The sequence below is a fragment of the Pristiophorus japonicus genome, unplaced genomic scaffold (assembly GCF_044704955.1).
Source record: "Pristiophorus japonicus isolate sPriJap1 unplaced genomic scaffold, sPriJap1.hap1 HAP1_SCAFFOLD_29, whole genome shotgun sequence".
NCBI lineage: Eukaryota > Metazoa > Chordata > Chondrichthyes > Pristiophoridae > Pristiophorus > Pristiophorus japonicus.
In genome coordinates this window covers 14972011-14995717 of record NW_027252668.1, presented here as the reverse complement: position 1 = coordinate 14995717, position 23707 = coordinate 14972011, and the positions used below count along the sequence as shown (strand labels likewise).

Genomic DNA, 23707 nt, shown 5'->3' with positions numbered 1-23707 from the left:
TTGTGTCTTTAATTAAACTTCGTGGCGTCTAACTCCCGTTCATGCCACTGCTGAATAAGAAAGGAGGGTTTGACGTTGACCAGACTGCACTGCCCCTGATATTTGTCAGCTCATCATTTATATTCAGTGGTTTCTCGCCCTTTGATGGGCTGCAGTGTAGCGGAGATCACGTTGGCCTCACATTGAGTACTGTTGAGGGGGATGACTCATCAGGGGAGGGCAGCAGCAGCCAAGTTCATGGCACCGTGGCTGGCTCTGCTGCACAGGAGGGCAGGAAAAAGAGTGGGACAGCGATGAAGATAGGGGATTCGATTGTAAGGGGAATAGATAGGCGTTTCTGCGGCCACAACCGAGACTCCAGGATGGTATGTTGCCTCCCTGGTGCAAGGGTCAAGGATGTCTCGGAGCGGGTGCAGGACATTCTGAAAAGGGAGGGTGGACAGCCAGTTGTAGTGTTGCACATTGGTACCAAAGATTTAGGTTAAAAAAAAGGAAGAGGTCCTACGAGGCGAGTTTAAGGAGCTAGGAGCTAAATTAAAAAGTAGGACCTCAAAAATAGTAATCTCGGGATTGCTACCAATGCCACGTGCAAGTCAGAGTAGGAATCGCAGGATAGATCAGTTGATTACGTGGCTTGAGCAGTGGTGCAGCAGGGAGGATTTCAAATTCCTGGGGCATTGGAACCGGTTCTGGGGGAGGTGGGAAAAGTACAAATCAGATAGTCTGCACCTGGGCAGTTCCAGAACCAATGTCCTCGGGGGAGTGTTTGCTAGTGCTGTTGGAGAGGAGTTAAACTAATATGGCAAGGCGATGGGAACCAATGCAGGGAGACAGAGGGAAACAAAATGTAGACAGAAACAAATGACAGAAAGGAGAGGAGTAAAAGTGGAGGGCAGAGAAACCCAAGACAAAAAACAAAAAGGGCCACTGTACAGCAAAATTCTAAAATGTCAAAGTGTAATAAAAAGCCAAGCCTGAAAGCTCGGTGCCTCAATGAGAGGACTATTCAGAACGCAGGAGAGGGCTCTGAGCTAGTTAGAGTGGGTGAGAGCGCAGATAAACAGGACCACAAGAAAGAATGCAAAAGGCAGGAGGCAACAGAGCAGAGTAGCACTGGGGTAAGTGTAAACCACAAGGTGATAGGAAGGGACAATATGTATGAATATAAAGGGACTGCAGGAAGGGTCAAAACTAAAAATCATGGTTTAAATACTAGTATTAAACACTCTACCTAAACGCACGCATCATTCAAAATAAAGTAAATGAGTTGACGGCACAAATCATGACAAATGGGGATGATTTGGTGGCCATTACAGAAACGTGGTTGCAGGGTGGCGAAGACTGGGGATTAAAGGCGTAGCTGGCAATTCGGAAAGATAGTCAAGAAGGGAAAGGAGGTGGGGTAGCTCTGTAAATAAAGGATGATATCAGGGCAGTTGTGAGAGATGATATTGGCTCCAATGAACAAAAGTTTGAATCATTGTGGGTGGAAATTAGAGATAGTAAGGGGAAAAAGTCACTGGTGGGCGTTGTTTATAGGCCCCCAAATGATAACTTGACGGTGGGGTGGGCAATAATCAACGGAATAATGGAGGCATGTGAAAAAGGCACGGCAGTAATCATGGGGGTTTTATCCTTCATATCGATTGGTCAAATCAAATCGCACAGGGTAGCCTGGAGGAGGAATTCATAGAATGCATCCGGGATTGTTTCTTAGAACAATATGTTACAGAACCTACAAGGGAGCAAGCTATCTTAGATCTGGTCCTGTGTAATGAGACAGGAATAATAAACGATCTCCGAGTAAAAGATACTCTCGGAATGAGTGATCACAGTATGGTAGAATTTGTAATACAGATTGAGGGTGATAAAGTAGTGTCTCAAACGAGGATACTATGCTTAAACAAAGGGGACTACAGTGGGATGAGGGCAGAGTTGGCTAAAATAGACTGGGAACACAGACTAAACGGTGGCACAATTGAGGAACAGCTGATGGACTTTTAAGGAGCTCTTTCATAGTGCGCAACAAAAATATATTCCTGTGACAAAGAAGGGCAGTAAGAGAAGAGATAACCTGCCGTGGATAACCAAGGAAATAAAGGAGAGTATCAAATATAAACCAATGCGTATAAGGTGGCCAAGGTTAGTGGCAAACTAGAAGATTGGGAAAATTTTAAACGACAGCAAACAATGACTAAGAAAGCAATAAAGAAAGGAAAGATAGATTACGAAATTAAACTTGCGCAAAACATAAAAACAGATAGTAAAAGCTTTTACCGATATATAAAACGGTAAAGAGTGACTAAAGTAAATGTTGTTCGCTCAGAAGATGAGAAGGGGGATTTAATAATGGGAAATGTGGAAATGGCTGAGACCTTAAACAATTATTTTGCTTCCGTCTTCAAAGTGGAAGACACAAAAACCATGCCTGAAATTGCTGGTCACAGTAATGTGAGAAGGGAGGACCCTGAGACAATCATTATCACTAGGGGGGTAGTGCTGAACAGGCTAATAGGACTCAAGGTAGACAAGTCCCCTGGTCCTGATGAAATGCATCCCAGGGTATAAAAAGAGATGGCGGAAGTTATAGCAGATGCATTCTTTATAATCTACCAAAAGTCTCTGGACTCTGGTGAGATATCAGCGGATTGGAAAGCAGCTAATGTAACGCCTCTGTTTAAAAAAGGGGGCAGACAAAAGGCAAGTAACTATAGGTCGGTTAGTTTAACATCTGTAGTGGGGAAAATGCTTGAAACTATCATTAAGGAAGAAATAGCGGGACATCTAGATAGGAATAGTGCAATCAAGCAGACACAGCATGGCTTCATGAAGGGGAAATCATGTTGAACTAATTTACTGGAATTCTTTGAGGATACAACGAGCATGGTGGATAGAGGTGTACCGATGGATGTGGTGTATTTAGATTTCCAAAAGGCATTCGATAAGGTACCACACAAAAGTTTACTTCAGAAGATAGTACGCGGAGTCAGAGGATATGTATTAGCATGGATAGAGAATTGGCTGGCGAACAGAAAGGAGAGAGTCGGGACAAATAGGTCCTTTTCAGGTTGTAAATCGGTGGTTAGTGGTGTGCCACAGGGATCGGTGCTGGGACCACAACTGTTTGCAATATACGTAGATGACCTGGAAGAGGGGACAGAGTGTAGTACAACAAAATTTGCAGATGACAGAAAGATTTGTGGGGAAGCGGGTTGTGTAGAGGACACAGAGAGGCGGCAAAGAGATTTGGATATGTTAATGAAATGGGCTAAGGTTTGGCAGATGGAATACAATGTCGGAAAGTGTGAGGTCGTCCACCTTTGGGAAAAAAAAACAGTAAAAAGGAATATTATATGAATGGGGAGAAATTGCAACATGCTGCGGTGCAGAGGGACCTGGGGGTCCTTGTGCATGAATCCCAAAAATTTAGTTTGTACGTGCAGCAGGTAATCAGGAAGGTGAATGGAATGTTGGCCTTCATTGCAAGAGGGTTGGAGTACAAAAGCAGGGAGGTCCTGCTGTAACTGCATAGGGTATTGGTGAGGCCGCACCTGGAGCACTGCGTACAGTTTTGGTCACCTTACTTAAGGAAGAATATACTGGCTTTGGAGGGGTTACAGAGACGATTCACTCGGCTGATTCTGCAGATGAGGGTGTTACCTTATGATGATAGATTGAGTAGACTGGGTCTTTACTCGTTGGAGTTCAGAAGGATGAGGGGTGATCTTATAGAAACATTTAAAATAATGAAAGGGATAGACAAGATAGAGGCAGAGAGGTTGTTTCCTCTGGTAGGGGTGACTAGAACTAGGGGGCACAGCCTCAAAATGCGGGGGAGCCAATTTAAAACCGAGTTGAGAAGGAATTCTCCTCCCAGAGGGCTGTGACTCTGTGGAATTCTCTCCCAAAACATCAGTTGTGGCGAGCTCAATGAATGTATTCAACTCACAGATAGATAGATTTTTAACCACTAAGTGAATTAAGGGATACGGGGATCGGGCCGGTAAGTGGAGCTCAGTCCACGGCCAGATCAGCCTTGAGCTTATTGAATGGTGGAGCAGGCTCGAGGGGCTAGATGGCGTACTCCTGTTCCTAATTCTTATGTTTCTTATGTTTCTTATGGAGTAGGCGTCTAATGCAACCAAAAACATTTTTGAAAGGACCCGCATAGTCCACATGAATGCGTGACCATGACATGGTGGGCCAGGACCAGGGGCTAAGGGGGGCTTCCCTAGGCGCATTACCCAGCTGGGCACACGTGTTGCACCTGCGAACACAAAGTTCCAGATCTGCGTCTATCCCTGGCCACTAAACGTGTGACCTGGCAATTGCCTTCCTCATGACATTGCCCGGGTGCTCATTGTGGAGTTCTCTGATGAACACCTCTCTGCCTATCTGGTTTCTACGCGATTTCCCATAAGTAGGCAATCGGCCTGAATCGGGAGTTCATCCCTGCGCCTGTGAAATAGTTTAACTTCCTCAGGGCATGCCCTGTACGTGGCTGCCCAATCCCCATTCAGGACACATTTCTTGACTAGAGACAATAGCGGGTCTCTATTTGTACAGACATTAATCTGACGGGCTGTCACGGGTGAGCCTTCACTTCCAAAACCTTCAACAACAATGACCATCTCAGCACCATGCTCGGTACCGCTCAGTGGCGGCTAGTGGGAGCCTGCTGAGTGCATCGGTGCAGTTTTCGGTGCTCGGTCTGTGCCGAATTGTGTAGTCATAGGCGGCTAACGTGAGTGCCCACCTCTGTATGCGGGCCGATGCGTTTGAATTTATGGCCTTGTTGTCAGCCAAAAGGGATGTTAGGGGTTTGTGATCTGTCTCCAGCTCAAATTTCCTGCCAAACAGGTACTGGTGCATTTTCTTTACCGCATATACACATGCGAGCGCCTCCTTTTCTACCATCCCGTAGCCCCTTTCTGCCTGGGACAGACTTCTGGAGGCCTAAGCTACCGGCTGCAACTGACCCTTGGCATTGACATGCTGCAACACACACCCGGCACCATAGGACGACGCATCGCACGTTAACACAAGTTTCTTACATGGGTCATATAGCGTTAACAGATTGTTGGAACATAACAAATTGCGTGCTCTAATAAAAGCCCTTTCCTGGCTGTCCCCCCAAATACATTCTTGATCTTTGCGTAGGAGCACGTGTAGCGGCTCTAGCAGCTTGCTCAATTTGGGAAGAAAGTTACTAAAATAGTTAAGGAGCCCCAGGAACGAACGCAGCTCCGTCGTGTTACGGGGTCTGGGTGCTCTCTGGATCGCTTCCGTTTTGGAGGCAGTAGGGCTGATCCCGTCTGCTGCTACCCTCATCTCCAGGAATTCTACCTCTGGAGCTAGGAAGACGCACTTCGCCTTTTTCAGTCGCTGCCCTACCCGGTCCAGTCTGGGTAGCACCTCCTCCAGGTTGTGGAGGTGTTCTTCTGCATCGTAACCCGTGATGAGGATGTCGTCCTGAAAAACCACCGTCCCTGGAATCGACTTGAGGCTTTCCAGCTTTCGTTGGAAGATCGCAACAACCGAGCTCATCCCGAACGGACATCTGTTTTACTCAAACAAACCCTTGTGTGTCGTGATGGTGACCAGCTTCTTCGACTCACTCGCCAGCTCCTGGGTCATGTAAGCTGAGGTCAGGTCCAATTTTGACACAAAATTGCCACCAGATAGCGTCGCAAAGAGGTCCTCCGCTCTCCATCACGGGTACTGGTCTTGGAGTGACACCCGATTGATGATGGCCTTGTAATTACCACATATACTGACCGACCCATCCGCCTTGAGCACCGGCACAATCGGGCTCGCTCAGTCACTGAATTCGACTGGCGAGATGATGCCTTCCCTCAGCAGGCGGTCCAATTCGCCTTCTATCTTTTCTCGCATCACGTACGGCACCGCCCTGACCTTGTGGTGTACTGGTGTCCGGGTTTATGTGAATCACTACCTTGGCCACCATTAAATTGCCAATGCCGGGTTGAAATAATGAGCCAAATTTGTCCAGGATGTGTGAGCATGATAGTCATTCCACAGAGGAAATTGCATTGACACCGCCCCATTTCCTGTTCATGACAGCAAGCCACCTTTGTGGGTCACGACTCCCGTGGCGCTGCCTAGCACCGGAATGATCTCCTTTGTGTATGTTCGTAGCTGTGCGTCAATCGTCGATAATTTTGGCCTCCTGACCTTGGACGCCCACAACTTTTCGAACTGTTTGATACCCGTCAGGGACTGGCTGGCAGCTGTGTCTTGCTCCATTGATACTGGGATGCCAGTGAGGAGCATTTCATCATTATCGGTGGCTTCCTGGTGTCGGAACTGTATACGTGCTCCACATGAACTCACAGAACTTCAGCTTCCAGCGATTTCCCCCAGTGTTCATTTCTGCAATTTCTGCAAGTATTTTGCTCATCTCTGCAAACTCCGGCTGAGTGTGTGCCTCCACACCTCCAACATGAGCTGCTGTTGGAAACAAAAGGTCTCTTGCCAGTCGATCGTCACTGACGGCCCTGTGATTGTCCTTGAGTGCACCATTAACAGGTGTTGATGGACCCTTTATTGGCCACATTGTCCCTTGCAATGGCGTGAATCGCCGTTCAGCTTGCCATTGTCTCTGTCGAACTCCCCCTCTGGGTTCGGCTACATATTGGGGCAGGCTCGATTGCCCTTGTCTGCCTGGAGGACGGTGTGATGCTTTAACAATATTGAATCTCTGACCCAACCATTGCTTAACACAGTACCTCTTGTCTGTTCTGCTAGTGGCCATGCTAGTGTGGTTTAATCCCAGTTTCTCGTCGCCGTTGATACGTCCTTACTATACAGTGTAAATGCACACGAGGCCCATGCTTGAGAGAAGGTTAATCTGTGACCTGTCCTTTATTCCTTAGCACTCAAGTGATGGAAGTGGGTGGAGTTTGCCCTTTTATATCTGAAGGTCCAGGTAAGGAGTGTCTCCCACAAGTTCACCAGCAAGCGGTCATTGTTCTCACAGTGTACAAATTAGGTCAGATTATACATGGGTTACAATGCTGGTTGAATACATGGCAGTCCCGGCCTCACTCACACTGGAGCTGGGGACGAGCGATTGGTCGATGGGTTGTTTGTGGCTTCGATCTGCTTTTTTGAAGTGAGGCGGAGCTGCAGGATTCTTTCATGATCTCTCACAACTCAATTGAAAGCAGCCGGAACGTGCAGCTTTGAGAGTGGCTTTCTGCAGCGTCAGGGCTGGAAACGGGAGGGAGTGAGAGACACTGTGTAGAGTTTGAGTGTGTACAGAACTGTACAGAGAAATCAGCCAATGTAACATGGCTGTGATACACTGCATTTTGTTAATAGTATAGTATTAGGCCGTCCCTCGTATCAAGGATGAGTTGTTTCCACATCAAAAAGGGATGAGTTCACAGGTGTTTCGATGAGGGACCTGACAATCTAGGTCCCGAAATACATTCTGAAGGGTGGAAGATGCCTGTGGGTGGATTGTTTTAACGTGGGGTGACCGTTGCACACCAGCCACCACACGGGCTTGACAGAGCTTGGTCTTGGTCCAGAGGCAAGGATTAACCAATACCACCATTGACCAAGCTCTGCTGCATGGACCTAGTGTGCACACATGCGCCGACTATCCATAAATCGCAGTGTGGGCTGGTCCGTGCTGTGTCTGGGCTCCCGCCTCTCCTGAGCTCTGATCACGACGCTCCTGGGCCCCGATCAAAAATGGAGCAGTCAGAAACAGGACATCAATTAGTCTTTCTTATCTTATCTTGGAAACATCAAATATCAACACTGTTATTTGAAATATCAAAATATTAAACTCCAGCCGACTTGAAGGCAGAAACAAACAGCACTTTGTTAACATTGAACCATTAATGACAATTATTACATTTTTTCTAATATTTAATTGAACAATATTCATAATGTTTCCACCCGGTTTCGAATTGGGGACCTTTCGCATGTTAAGCAAACGTGATAACCACTACACTACAGAAATACTGCGATTGACGCAGTTTTAGGAACATAACCAGAGCTTTCACCTACACAGCTGGCTGATAATTCAGGAGCTGGTCTGACGAGAATAGAATAACGGTGCTATATTTCGGAAGGCTGTGAGTGTGGCAGGAATTGATCTCGTGTTTCCCAGACTTTACACATAGGAACAGGAGCTGGCCATTTAGCAGCGAGTGGTTAGGATCAGGAATACACGGCTTGAAAGGGCGGTGGAGACAGACTCAATCTTATCTTTCAGACGGGAGTTGGAAAAGTGTCTGAAGGAAAAACAATTGCAGAGCTACGGGGGAAGGGCGGGGGAGTGGGACTCGCTGAGAGTCGGCACGGGCTCGATGGGCCGAATGGCCTTCCGTGCTGTAACCATTCCATGATTCGATAAGTTAGTAGCACATTTCATAGTGGCACAACATTGCAAAGGGACATGGATTGAGTCGGCAAAACTAGAGGCATCTGATTCAGGAGATTCGCGGGGCGTGGAAATTCGGGAGTATAATGACTTTGAAAGGAACATTTTTGTTTTCTGCCGTTTCGGTCAGAGAAATGTTTGTGAAAGGAATTTATTGCAGAAAGGGATGCAGCATTTAACCTTCTGCCTTAACACTTCTTTCTGGGTGTCAGGTCACGTTTCGTTTCAATGTTATTCTTCCAGAATTGCTATAAGAACATAAGAACATAAGAATTAGGAACAGGAGTGGGCCATCTAGCCCCTCGAGCCTGCTCCAACTTCCCCAACATCGGGAACAATCTACCCGCATCTAACCAGTCCTGTACCATCAGAATCTTGTATGTTTCGATGAGATCCCCTCTCATCCTTCTAAATTCCAATGTATAAATGCCCAATTGATCCAGTCTCTCCTCATATGTCAGTCCAGCCATTCCGGGAATCAGTCTGGTGAACCTTCGCAGCACTCCCTTAATAGCAAGAACGTCCTTCCTCAGATTAGGAGACCAAAATTGAAAACAATATTCCAGGTGAGGCCTCACAAAGGCCGTGTACAACTGCAGTAAGACCTCCCTGCTTCCATACTCAAATCCCCGCTATGAAGGCCAACATACCATTTAACTTTTTCCTGCCTGCTCTACCTGTATGCCAACTTTCAGTGACTGATGAACCATGACACCCAGGTATCGTTGCACCTCCCCTTTTCCTCATCTGCCACCATTCACATAATATTCTGTCTTCACGTTTTTGCCCACAAAGTGGATAACCTCACATTTATACACATTATACTGCATCTGCCATGAATTTGCCCACTCACCTAAACTGTCTAAGTCACCCTGCAGTCTCTTAGCGTCCCCCTCACAGCTCACACCGCCACCCAGTTTAGTGTCATCTGCAAACATGGAGATATTACACTCAAATCCTTCATCCAAATCATTGATGTACATTGCAAAGAGCTGGGGTCCCAGCACTGAGACCTGCGGCACTCCACTAGTCACTGTTTGCCATTTTGAAAAGGACCCTTTTATCCCGACACTCTGCTTCCTGCCTGTCAAGCATTTCTTTATCCACGTCAGTATATTACCCCCAATACCATGTGCTTTGATTTTGCACACCAATCTCTTGTGTGGACCCTTGTCAAAGCCTTTTGAAAGTCCAAATACAGCACATCCACTGGTTCTCCCTTGTCCACTCTACTAGTTACATCCTCAACAATTCCAGAAGATTTGTCAAGCTTAAATCCATCCCTTTCATAAATCCATGCTGACTTGGACCGATCCTGTCACTGCTTTCCAAATCTGCTGCTGTTTCATCCTTAATAATTGATTCCAACATTTTCCTCATGACTGATGTCAGGCTAACCAGTCTATAATTACTCGCTTTCTATCTCCCTTCTTAAAAAGTGGTTTTACATTAGCTACCCTCCAGTCCATAGGAACTGATCCCGAGTCAATAGACTGTTGGAAAATGATCAGCAATACATCCACCATTTCTTGGGCTGCTTCGTTAAGTACTCTTGGATGCAGACTATCAGGCCCCAGGGATTTATCATCCTTCAATCCCATCAATTTCCTACCTCATAAGGATCTCCTTCAGTTCCTCCTTCTCACTAGACCCTCGGTCCCCTAGTAATCTTGGAAGGTTATTCGTATCTTCCTTCGGGAAGACGGAATATGAAGTATTTGTTCAATTGCTCTGCCATTTCTTTGTTCCCCATTATAATTTCACCTGAATCCGACTGCAAGGGAGCTAAAGTTGTCTTCACTAATCTTTTTGTCTTCACATATTTGCAGAAGCTTTTGCAGTCAGTTTTTATTTTCCAAGCAAGCTTCCTCTCATAATCCATTTTCCCCCTCCTAATGAAACCGTTAGTCCTCCTCTGTTGTATTCTAAATTTCTCCCAGTCCTCAGGTTTGCTGCTTTTTCTGGCAAATTTATCTGCCTCTTCCTTGGTTTTAACACTATCCTTAATTTCCCTTGTTAGCCACGGTTGAGCAACGTTCTCCGTTCTATTTTTACTCCAGACAGGGATGTGCAATTGCTGAAGTCACCCTTGTGATCTTTAAATGTTTGCCATTGCCTATCCACCGTCAACCCTTTAAGTATCCGTGGCCAGTCTATTCTAGCCAATTCACACCTCATACCGTCATAGTTCCCTTTCCTTAAGTTCAGGACCCATGTTTCTGAATTAACTGTGACACTCTCCATTTTAATGAAGAATTCTACCATATTATGTTACTCTTCCCCAAGGGGCCTCTAACAACAAGATTGCTAATTAGTCCCTTCTCATTACACATCACCCAGTTCAGGATGGCCAGCTCTCTTCTTGGTTGAGAAAATCATCCATAATATACTCCATGAAATCCTCCTCCACCACATTACTACCATGTGGTTAGCCCAATCACGATGTCGATTAAAGTCACCCATGATAACTGCTGTTCCACCACTGCACACATCCATACTTTCTTGTTTGATGCTCTCCCCAACCTTACCGATACGAACCAGTGAGACAGAAATTGCAGGAAGTGTCTGTTTATTGTGAAACAGCAATTGCTAAAAGAACAGTGACCCCGACATGATTTGAACACACAACCCTTTGATCTAGAGTCAGACGCACTACCGTTGCACCACAAGGTCTACACAGCACTTAAGGGATGTTCGTCTATATGACGGTTCTGCAATACAAGGGGCTTTAAAATCCCCGTCCATTCCCACCAGGTATCACAAGCAGCGCTCGCCTGACAGTCACCCAATGGTTTGTTCGAAAACTTTTCTCTTGCTTTCACAGGAAAGCAGCATTAATTCACCCCTCACCTTCTTTTGCACAATCAAACAAATGCTAAATCAGGGACACTCCATACTTCAATCATTTGTCCTGTGCTTTGCATGTTAACTGTTAAACCATATCCCATTTTACTCACTGTATTTTAGCTTTCTGGTTCAAAGTCTTCATTGCCAATGACACCACGAATCTGGGGCAACTTTTATCAAATTTAACAGCACCGGTTATTCCTACCGTGCACACAACATACAATCAGTAGTGAAGATAAAATCCCACTGTGCGTATTTTCAGATTCAACGCAGTAGGATTTCAAATAAAGTGAAAGAATTTTACACTGAAAAGATTTGGAAGTGTTACTTGTATTTGTGTCTTTAAGTACACTTTGTGACGTCTGACTCCCGTTCATGCCACTGCTGAATAAGAAAGGAGGGTTTGACGTTGACCAGACTGCACTGCCCCTGATATTTGTCAGCTCATTCTTTATATTGAGTGGTTTCTCGCCATTTGATGGGCTGCAGTGTAGCGGATATCACGTTAGTCTAACATGCGAAAGGTCCTCGGTGGATTCGTTTTCTCTCACTCAAAGTTATCTATTTATTGAAGTGAAATAAAAAGCAATTAAGGAATAAGGGAGCCCTTTTGCCAGGAGAATAAATAGTAAATAAAAACAGCAAATGCAGGAAATCTCAACAGGTCAGGCAGCATTTGCAGGGAGACGAAACTCGCCTCCGATTGTTCATCCACAGCAAGTTTAAACATAATGTTTCTACCCAGGATCGATCCAGGGACCTTTTGCATGTAAAGCAAACGTGATAACCACTACACTACAGAAACCTCTGGTAAATTCCCCCCAACAGAGGGGAGCTGACCAGTGAGCTCCTTCTGTGCTGATCGGGAATGTGTTGGCTCACCTTAAACAACTTCTGTCCCACACTGAAAGTTCTCAATCCTTCAATTCCGCGTCAATACCAGGCCACCAGACGTGGGATCTGGCTATGTCCTTCATGAGAACGATCCCCGGGTGCTCGCGGTGGAGCTCCCGGACAAATGCCTCTCTGCCTCGCAGAGGCATGACTATTCGGCTGCCCCACATCAGGCAGTGTGCTTGTAGTGATAGCTCATGCACGCTCCTGTGAAAGGGTTTTAATTCCTCGGGGCAGGCATCACGAGCCTCTGCCCAGTCACTGGTTAGGACACGTTTTTTTACAAAGGATAGCATGGGGTCGCTGGCCGTCCAGGCTCTGATTTGGTGAGCTGTTATGGGCGAAACTCTGGACTCAAAGGCATTGATTGCCATGACTATCTCACAGTCCTATTCGTCAGACCATTCCGTGGTCGCCAGGGGTAGCCTGCTGCGCACGTCGGCACAGTTGTCTGTGCCTGGTCTGTGCCTTATGTTATAGTCGTAGGACGCCAGCATGAGTGCCCACCGATGAATTCGCGCCGAAAGCGTTGCCGTTTATTGCCTTACAGAAACTTCTGGTGCAACAGCCCCAACAGAGGGGAGCTGACCACTGAGCTCCCTCTGTGCTGATCGGGAATGCGTTGGCTCACCTTAAACAACTGAGGGCCCAAGTTTCGTGTGGAGTTGCTCCTAATTTTTTGGAGCAACTAGTTTAGTTTGGAGAATGTTAGAAAATGCAAGTGTCGGATATTAGTTTGCTCCAGTTCTACTGAGTTAGTTGAGGTTGGCTTCAGGTAAGGTATTTTTTTTTTCAACAGGGGGTGTGTCCAGCCACTCAGGCCTGTTTTTCAAGTTTCGGCAGTGAAAACTTACTACAAACTAACTTAGGCTGGAGTAAGTGCCCACTATTGTAAGTTCAGAACAACCTTACCTCGAGGTAAGCTCAGTGCAGGCACAGCCAGAGAGGGGGTGGGAATTAAACACAAAAAGGAATGAAGCATTAAACACATCACTTAAAATGTCCAAAAACCTCTTTTGATGATATCTTGCCTAATATCTGCTAAATGAGGATAGTTGCTTCTCTTTTTATAAATAAACAAATGTAGCCTCCCGGCTGAGGCAGGCACATTCCGGCTGCTTTCAGATGAGCTGTGAGTGATTATTAAAGTGTCCGAGGGTCCTGTAGCATCCCACACCAGGATATCCTTTCCCCCGGGGTTTCCCTCAGCCTGTGCACGGTGGACGGGGAGCTTTGGCCGGGGTCTGAGGTAGCTTGCATCCCAGGGATGGACAATAACCCTCTGAGCTCTGAAACTGCAAAGAGCGAATAACTAATGAGTTGTTTGTGGGTTTGAAATGCGGCTTAGATCTGCTGGTATTCACCGAGGCAGGGGCTGTGAAACATTGCATTGTGTTCAGGTTTAATCACAGCAATAACCGCAGTCAGGAGCTGAAAAGGACGAAGAGCTGAAAAAACACAAGAAAAAATCTAAGAAATATCAGCAATTGTGGTAAACTCTTTAATGTGTTTCCTGCTCGTTTAGTGATGCGTTGCTCACAGAGGGAGCCCGGATTCAGAAAGTAACTCTTTCATTCAAAATCTTTAAAATAATGACATGCAACTAATTAAACTGTGTGTCGGGGGATGGGGGTGGGTGAAGATTATTTGTTTTTTTCCCATTCATTAACCGAAAGCGTTGTTTTGTAGAATTGTTACTGAGGGACAGTGGAAACTTCAATAACTGAACTTTAATCATTCAAGGATTTTGAATCATTGATGAAGTTTTCTCCCCTATCTGACTTTACACACTCTGTATTTAGGAGATTGGTTTAAAATGTTCAGTGCTCCTGCGACAAGGAACCTGGGGCGAATTTTGATCAATTTATTTCACAGCAAAAAAAGTCTCCAAAATAATGCTTTTGCCCGGGCTCGAAGCAGGGACCTTTCGCGTGTGATGCCAACGTGATAACTGCTGCCAACGTGATAACTGCTGCACTACAGAAACGGTGTGGTTAAAGAAATCTTAGGTATATAACCAGAGCTTTAACCTACACAGCTGGCCGATACTTCAGGAGCTGGTTTTACGAGAATAGAATGAAGGTGCGAAATTTGGGAAGGCTGTGAGTGTGGCAGGAATTGATCTCGTGTTTCCCAGACTTTACACACAGGAACAGGAGGTGGCCAGTTAGCGGCGTGTGGTTAGGATCTGGAATGCACGGCTTGAAAGGGCGGTGGAGGAAGACTCAATCTTATCTTTCAGACGGGAGTTGGATAAGTGTCTGAAGGAAAAACAATTGCAGAGCTACGGGGGAAGGGCGGGGGAGCGGGACTCGCTGAGAGTCGGCACGGGTTCGATGGGCCGAATGGCCTTCCGTGCTGTAATCATTCCATGATTCGATAAGTTCTTGGCACATTTCATTGTGTGGGTGGGAGCACAATATTGCAAAGGGACATGGATTGAGTCGGCAAAACTAGAGGCATCTGATTCAGGAGATTCGAGGGGCGTGAAAATTCGGGAGTTTAATGACTTTGAAAGGAACATTTTTGTTTTGTGCCGTTTCGGTCATTGAAATGTTTGTGAAAGGAATTTTTTGCAGAAAGGGATACAGCATTTAACCTTCTGCCTTAACACTTCTTTCTGGTTGTCATCTCACATTTCCTTTCGATGTTATTCTTCCAGAATTGCTATTTTCTTTGGTGTTTCACAATAACCAGACCCTTGCTCTAAATTCAGTCTCACTGTTTCCCCAGTCTCCTGTTGATGTAACCAGCAATGAACATTTTGACCCAGACCCCGAATGCACAGTGTGTAAAATGGTTTATGGTTTCAGAGTTCACTTGCAGAGCACAGAAGAAATGATTCAATTATGGAGTTCCTTCAGTTAGCATTTCTTTAATTGTGCAAAAGAAGATTGTGGGTTAATTAATGATGATTTTCCATGAAATCAACATTAAATTAACAGAAGGGCAATCGCCCAACATGGGGCTCAAACCCACGACCCTGTAATTAAGATTCTCATTTTCTACCGGCTGAGCACGCCGGGCTTCTGACTAACGCTGGATTTTATCGCTCATTGCAGCCAGGCGCCTGTTGGCCACCCGCAGCTTGGATACACTAGCGTCCCAACAGCTCATTGACTATCGGAGTGGGACCATGCGGTGCTTCAGAAGACAGGTCGAAAAAGCAAAGTCACTGATTCCGTGTCATGTGCTCCTCCGATCAAGAATAGCAACACACTAAAAATGCTTCAATAATGGTTACACCTGAGCTCCACATTTGTCAAGAAGTTGGCTCGTTGGTGTGGGGTATGATTCTCGTTTTGGGGTTGTTACTTGAAAATTGCGAGATGTCCCGGGTTCAAATCCCGTTCGAGCTTTCAGTTTACCCACAAATTTTGAAATTACATCGAACTTTTGCAAAGAAGGACTTGCATTTCTGCAACACCTTTCAGGAACTCATGACGCCCCAAAGCGCTTTACAGCCGTTGAGTTATGTTTGAAGTGTTGTAGTGTGGGGATAGATGTGCCCAAATCACCCCACACGAACCGCAACTCTTGCGAATGAGTTCGGTGCAAAGAATCAGGTGTCTCAGGGACTTGGACTTTCTATGAATGAGTTCTGCTTGTACCTGCGTTCAAGCTTGAAGCAGCAACTGGGCTTCCATCTCACGGGAGCAGTGTGCAGCGGTTAGTGAGTAGGTGACCAGGTTGATGTGCGCCGCTTTCAATCTTTGAAATTTCACCAAACAAAGAAACGGTGAATCCAACTGTCCCTGTAAGCGACAGATTGAAGGGATTGGTGCTCCAAACAGAGCTGGAACACGCGCAGTGCAGTAATAGGGTCCGCAACATTAAATGTCACAGTTATTCAGCAGACAATAATTAAACATACACTTTACAACAGCACTTAAACCCAAACCTTGCGAATGTTAGCCGAAGAACTCAAACACGTTACAGTTCCCAGCTCGGTGTACAAATTGAACAAACATTAATCGGTTTCTAAACTATCTGTTCCAAATGCCACATTTTATATCTTTTCCTTACCCCTGCTACGTGACAATTGAAATTTTTAATAGTATTACCGAACACAACAGCCCAACTTCTGATGGAAGGTCATTAACCTGCAACGTTAACTCTGTTTCTCTCTCCGCAGATGCTGGCTGACCTGCTCAGTGATTCCAGCATTTACTCCTTTTATTCTCCAAACTTATAATCAGAATATCACTCCCCTTGTCATCTAACTGCACTCCTTCCTGATATGTAGCCTTGTCCTACAAACAGGCTCCTTTCGCAAGATTCAGGCATTCATTGGAGTTATAACTTCTTAACGATAACAATTATGTGATGTCTATAACTCTGTAATATTTGCCGCCAGAGGGCGCGACTGATCGAGTCCTAATGCTCACCTGCCCACACAGGGCCAATATAAAAGGTAGGCTGCCATGTTGTTCAGGCACTCTATAATAAAGAAGACTAAGGTCACACTAAGTTTAGCTCACTGTACTCAACCTCGGGGAGTTCTTCTCTACACAACTATTGGCGACGAGTAACAGAATACGAACCTTCACACAACCATGGCTGTGTTGGAATATTAGAGAGATCCGTAGAGGGTTATGATTGGGAAGCTTTCATCGAGCAGCTCGACCAGTACTTTGTGGCCAACGAGCTAGAAGGAGACACTAACGTGGCCAAACACAGGGCGGTTCTCCTCACTGTCTGTGGGCCTAAAATATACAGCCTCATCAAGAATCTGCTCAAACCGACAAAACCAACGGAGAAGGAATATTCAAAGTTGTGCACACTGGTTTTTCGACTACCTCAAGCCGAAGGAGAGTATCCTCATGGTCAGATATCGTTTTTACACGCACCATCGTTCCGGGGACCAGTACCTAGCGGATTATGTCACCGAGCTGAGACACCTCGCAGGATCTTGCGATATTGGAGCTGCGTTGGGGCAAATGCTGTGCGACTTTTACGTGCTGGGCATCAGCCACGAGGTCATTCTTCGAAAGCTGCTGGCTGCTGAAACCCTAGACCTGAGCAGAGCCATCGTGATCGCCCAGGCATGCATGGCCACGGACGAAAACACCAAACAGATATCTCCTCAACATCGAAGCTCACCGGCAAGTACTGTGCATAAAATGATGTCACTAGCAGGCCAAACTGCATATGGCAGGGCCTATTCATCTGTGGCTGCAAGACCTGTGATGACTCAGAGTGCGCCATCGGGGATGAATGTGATTATATTAGCACCGTGATGGTGCTATTGGGGTAATCATCGGGCCCATCAATGTCGATTCAAGCACTACGTGTGCAAAGGCTGCACAATGATGGGGTACCTCCAGTGAATGTGCAAACGTGCTGTGACATACCACATGGCAGAGGATGATCGAATCGTCAGATACCCCTGTATGTTTAATTCCCAGTCTTCGCCACCCTGCAACCACGTTTCTGTAATGGCCACCAAATCATACCCATTTGTAATGATTTGGGCCGTCAACTCATTTACTTTGTTTCAAATGCTGCGTGCGTTTAGGTAGACTGTTTTAATACCAGTTTCTAAACCATAATTTTTAGTTTTGACCCTTCCTGCAGCTCCTTTACATTCAGTGCCCCATTTTGTTTTTTGCCTTAGGTTTCTCTGCCCTCCACTTTTACTCATCTCCTTTCTGTCTTTTGCATTTGTCTCCTTTTTGTTTCCCTCTGTCTCCTTGCATTGGTTCCCATTCCCCTGCCATATTAGTTTAACTCCTCCCCAACAGCACTAGCAAACACTCCCCCTAGGACATGGGTTCCGGTCCTGCCTAGGTTCAGACCGTCCGGTTGGTACTGGTCCCACCTCCCCCAGAACCGGTTCCAATGCCTAAAGGGGCAAAGTGTGTTAGAAAGACAAGCCTGAAGGCTCTGAGCCTCAATGCGAGGAGTATTCGGAATAAGGTGGACAAATTAACTGCGCAGAGAGCAATTAACTGGTATGATGTAATTGGCATCACGGAGATATGGCTCCAGGGTGACCGAGGCTTGGAACTCAACATCCAGGGATATTCAACATTTAAGAAGGGTAGACAGAAAGGAAAAGGAGGCAGGGTGGCATTGTTAAGTAAAGAGGAAATTAATGCAATAGTAAGAAAGGACATTTGCTTCGATGATGTGGAATCGGTATGGGTGGAGCTACGGAATACCAAAAGGCAGAAAACGCTAGAGGGAGTTGTGTACAGAAGGTCAAACAATAGTAGTGAGGTTGGGGACAGCATCAAACAAGAAATTAGGGATGCATGCAATAAAGGTACAGCAGTTATCATAGGCGACATTAATCTAAATATAGATTGGGCTAACCAAACTGGTAGCAATGCGGTGGAGGCCCATTTCCTGGAGTGTATTAGGGATAGTTTTCTACGCCAATATGTCGAGGAACCAACTAGGGAGCTGACCATCCTAGACTGGGTGATGTGTAATGAGAACGGACTAATTAACAATATTGTTGGGCGAGGCCCCTTGGGGAAGAGTGACCATAACAGGGTAGAATTCTTTATTATGATGGAGAGTGACACACTTAATTCAGAAACTAAGGTCCTGAACTTAAGGAAAGGTAACTTTGATGGTTTGATGTGTGAATTGGCTCGACATACTGGCAAATGATACTTAAAGGTTTGACGGTGGAAAGGCAATGACAAACATTTAAAGATCACATGGATGAACTTCAGCAATTGTACATCCCTGTCTGGAGTAAAAATTAAACTGGGAAGGTGGCTCAACCGTGGCTAACAAAGGAAATTAAGGATAGTGTTAAATCCAAGTAAGTGGCTTATAAATTGGCCAGAAAAAGCAGCAAACCTGAGGACTGGTTGAAATTTAATATTCAGCAGAGGAGGACAAAGGGTATAACTAAGAGGGGGGAAATTGAGTATGAGAAGAAGCTTGCTGGGAACATAAAATCTGACTGCAAACGCTTATATAGATATGTGAAGAGAACAAGATTCGTGAAGACAAACGTAGGTCCCTTGCAGTCGGATTCAGGTGAAATTATAATGAGGAACAAAGAAATGGCAAACCAATTAAACAAATACATCGGTTCTGTCTTCATGAAGGAAGACACAAATAAGCTTCTGGAAGTATTAGGGGAGAGAGTGCGTCATGAGAAGCAGGAACTGAAGGATATCCATATTAAGTTGGACATTGTGTTTGGGAAATTAATGGGATTGAAGTCCGATAAATCCCCGGGGCCTGATAGTCTGTATCCCAGAGTATTTAAGGAAGTGGCCCTAGAAATAGTAGATTCATTGGTGATCATTTTCCAACAGTCTATCGAATCTGGATCATTTCCTATGGACTGGAGGGTAGCTAATGTAATACCACTTTTTAAAAACGGAGGGAGAGGGAAAGCGGGTAATTATAGACTGGTTGGCCTGACATTATTAGTGGGGAAATTGTTGGAATCAATTATTAAAGATGAAATAGCAGCGCATTTGGAACGCAGTGACAGGATCGGTCCAAGTCAGAATGGATTTATGAAGGGGAAATCATGCTTGACAAATCTTCTGCAATTTTTTGAGGGTGTAACTTGTAGAGTGGACAAGGGAGAACCAGTGGAAGTCATGTATTTGGACTTTCAAAAGGCTTTTGGCAAGGTCCCACACAAGAGATTGGTGTGCAAAATCGAAGCACATGGTATTGGGGTAATATACTGGCGTGAATAGAGAACTGGTTGGCAGAGAGGAAGCAGACAGTCGGGATAAACGGGTCCTTTTCTAAATGGCAGGCAGTGACTAGTGGAGTGTCGCAGTGCTCAATGCTGGGACCCCAGCTCTTTACAAGATACATCAATGATTTGGATGAAGCAATTGAGTGTATCATCACCAAGTTTGCAGATGACACTAAAGTGGGTGGCAGTGTGAGCGGTGAGGGTGACGCGGAAAGACTGCAGGTTGACTTGGACAGGTTTGGTGAGTGGTTCAGTGCATGGCAGATGCAGTATAATGTGGATAAATGTGAGGTTATCCACTTTGGGGGCAAAAACGCGAAGACAGAATATTATTTGAATGGTGGCAGATTAGGAAAAGGGGAGGTGCAACGAGAACTGGGTGTCATGGTTCATCAGTCATTGAAAGTTGGCATGCAGGTTCAGCAGACGGTGAAGATGGCAAATATGTTGGCCTTCATAGCTAGGGGTTTTGAGTAGAGGAGCAGCGAGGTCTTACTGCAGTTATACAGGCCCTTGGTGAGGTCTCACCTGGAATATTGTGTTCAGCTTTGGTCTCCTAATCTGAGGAAAGGTGTTCTTGCTATTGCGGGAGTGCAGCGAAGATTCACCAGATTGATTGCCGGGATGGCAGGACTGACATATGAGGTGAGACTGAATCACCTGGGCCTTTATACATTGGAATTTAGAAGGATGAGAGGGGAACTCATAGAAACATAAAAGATTCTTACTGGACAGGATAGAGGCTGATAGAATGTTCCCAATGTTGGGGAAGTCCAGAACCAGGGGACACAGTCTTAGGGTAAGGGGTAGGCCATTTAGGACTGAGATGAGGAGAAACTTCTTCACTCAGAGTTGTTCACCTGTGGAATTCCCTACCGCAGACAGTTGTTGATGCCAGTTCATTGGATATATTCAATAGCGAGTTAGATATGGCCCTTACGGCTAAGGGGATCAAGGGGTATGGAGATAAACCAGGAAAGGGGTACTGAGGGAGTGATCATCCATGATCTTATTGAATGGGGGTGCAGGCTCGAAGGGCCGAATGGCCTACTCCTGCACCGATTTTCGATGTTTCTATGAATGAGAGGTGATCTTACAGAAACATATAAGATTATGACAGGGCTTGACAAGGTGGATGCAGAGAGGATGTTTCCACTGATGGGGGAGACTATAACTAGATGGCTTGATCTTAGAAAAAGGGGCCACCCATTTTGAACTGAGAAGACAAGAAATTCCTGCTCTCAAACGGTTGTGAATCTGTGGAATTCGTTGCCTCAGAGAGCTGTGGAAGTTGGGACATTAAAAAACTCTATTTCTGTCTTAAATTTATTTAAGGGATAAGGAGTTATGGGGAGCGGGCAGGGAAGTGGAGCTGAGTCCATGATCGGATTAGCCATGATCTTATTGAACGACGGAGCAGGCTCAAGAGGCCTTATGGCCTACTCCTGCTCCTATTTCTTATGTTCTTATGTTCTTATTTATTGAAAATATACAGGAATGTTTCCTGACTCAACATGTTAATGACGTAACTTGTGAAAATTTTATATTGGATGTGGTGATTAGTAGTGAGCCTGACCTCGTATCAGGTCTCCATGTGGGGGAACATCTGGGCAACAGTGATCACATTGTAGGGTCCCAATTGGCCGGGAGAACCAAAGTGACTGAGAACCTGCAAGTCGCACCGCATTTCAGAAAGACAAACCTCTCCAAAATGGCAGAGGACTTGCAACAGGTAAATTGGCCAATCCTACTCGGTGGTGATGTGACCGATGTTGAATATAAATGGAACGTATTTCAGAATTAAAATGTTGAAAACTAACGTAGCCAAAATCTAAAGATGGAAATGTGGTAAGAAAAAGCCAAGATGGCTGACTGGCTCTGTACAAAGACAAATAACATGTAAACAGAAATGTATCTATAAATTAAAGAAATTTAAAACTCAAATAAATAGTGTTCAATTCAAAGAAAACGGAAGCTGCTATTCGATCAGCAAAAAGGTTATTTGGAAAAAAGAATTGTAGGCAACTGTGGCAGCCATGGGAAGAGCCTTATTTATTTATGGAAAGAGTCAGAGAACTATCAAAGACTGTTTTGGGACACTGAAGGGTGTTCAACGACAGGTTACAAAGTACTCACTGAGTATGGCGGAAACATTAATGAGTACTTTGCATCAGTCTTCACCCTTGAAGATCATGCTCAAATATTAGAATTTAATAACACTAGTTTTTCTCAGTAACATTAACATCGATAAGAATATTGTTTTAGAAAAAAATTAACCACTTAAAAATATATAGAGCAGCCAGCCAAGGGTCCTCTGGGAGATGGGACATGTGCTGTGTGAGAGTCCTCTGGGAGATGGGACATGTGCTGTGTGAGGCCCTCCGGGAGATGGGTCATGTGCTGTTTGAGCCCGTCCGGGAGATGGGACATGTGCTTTGTGAAGCCCTCCAGGAGATGGTCATGTGCTGTGTGGGTCCATCCGGGAGATGGGACATGTGCTGTGTGAGGCCCTCCGGGAGATGGGTCATGTGCTGTGTGAGCCCGTCCGGGAGATGGGACATGTGCTGTGTGAGGACCTCCGGGAGATGGGTCATGTGCTGTGTGGGTCCCTACGGGAGATGGGACATGTGCTGTGTGAGGCCCTCCGGGAGATGGGTCATGTGCTGTGTGAGCCCCTCCGGGAGATGGGACATGTGCTCTTTGAGGCCCTCCGGGAGATGGGTCATGTGCTGTGTAAGCCCCTCCGGGAGATGGGTCATGTGCTGTGAGAGCCCCTCCGGGAGATGGGGCATGTGCTGTGAGCGCCCCTCCGGGAGATAGGACATGTGCTGTGTGAGAGCCCCTCTGGGAGATGGGACATGTGCTGTGTGAGAGCCCCTCCGCGAGATGGGACATGTGCTGTGTGACGGTCATCTGGGAGATAGGACATGTGCTGTGTGAGGGTCCTCCAGGAGATGGGACATGTTCTGTGTGATGGTCCTCCGGGAGATGGGACATGTGCTGTCTGATGGTCCTCTGGGAGATGGGACATGTGCAGTGTGAGGGTCCTCCGGGAGATGGAACATGTGCTGTGAGAGCCCCTCTGGGAGATGAGACATGTGCTGTGTGAGGGTCCTCTGGGAGATGGGACATGTGCTGTGTGAGCCCCTCTGGGAGATGGGACATGTGCTGTGTGAGGGTCCTCTGGGAGATGGGACATGTGCTCTGTGAGCCTCTCCGGGAGATGGGACATGTGCTGTGTGAGCCCCTGGCCTGTATGTTTAATAACTCACTGCACTCTGGAATGGTCCTTACAGATAGGAAGGAGGCTAAAGTAGTCCCCATTTTTAAAACAATGTGACAAAGCAGACCTGGTTAACTATCGGCCCATCAGTTTAATATCAGTAATAGGCAAGATGCTGGAAAGAATCATAAGGGATGCAATATATGAATACTTGGATAGGGAGGAATATATTATGGAAAGCCAACATGGCTTCATAAAGAGTTCATGTCTCACAACTCCAATTGTATTTTTTGAAGAAGTTACAAAGTTGGTGGATGAGGGAAGCCCAGAAGACATTGTCTACTTAGATTTCCAAAAACCTTTTGAAAAGGTACCACACAAGAGGCTTCTCTATAAGATCGGAGCCTCTGGTACTGATAATATATTGAGCTGGATACAGAACTGGCCGGCAGGATGTAGGTAAAGAGCAGTTATAGATGGATTTGGATCTGTTTGGAGACCGGTCACCAGTGGTGTCCTGCAATGTTCAGTGTTGGGACCGTTGCTTTTTGCTATTTTTATTTATGATCTGGATTTTGGGGTTGGGGGCACAATTTTGAAATGATACCAAGATCTGTGCGAGTGCTCGAACTGTAGAAGA

At 45.8% G+C, this 23707-nt stretch overlaps 1 non-coding gene across 1 annotated transcript; it reads right to left on the bottom strand.

Annotated features, from left to right (window-relative positions):
* Nucleotides 1-11998: 11998 nt before the first annotated feature.
* trnav-uac (transfer RNA valine (anticodon UAC)) lies at nt 11999-12071 on the bottom strand. Its single transcript has one exon. It is a non-coding gene; the product is annotated as a tRNA-Val (tRNA).
* Between the last annotated feature and the right edge of the window lie 11636 nt (nt 12072-23707).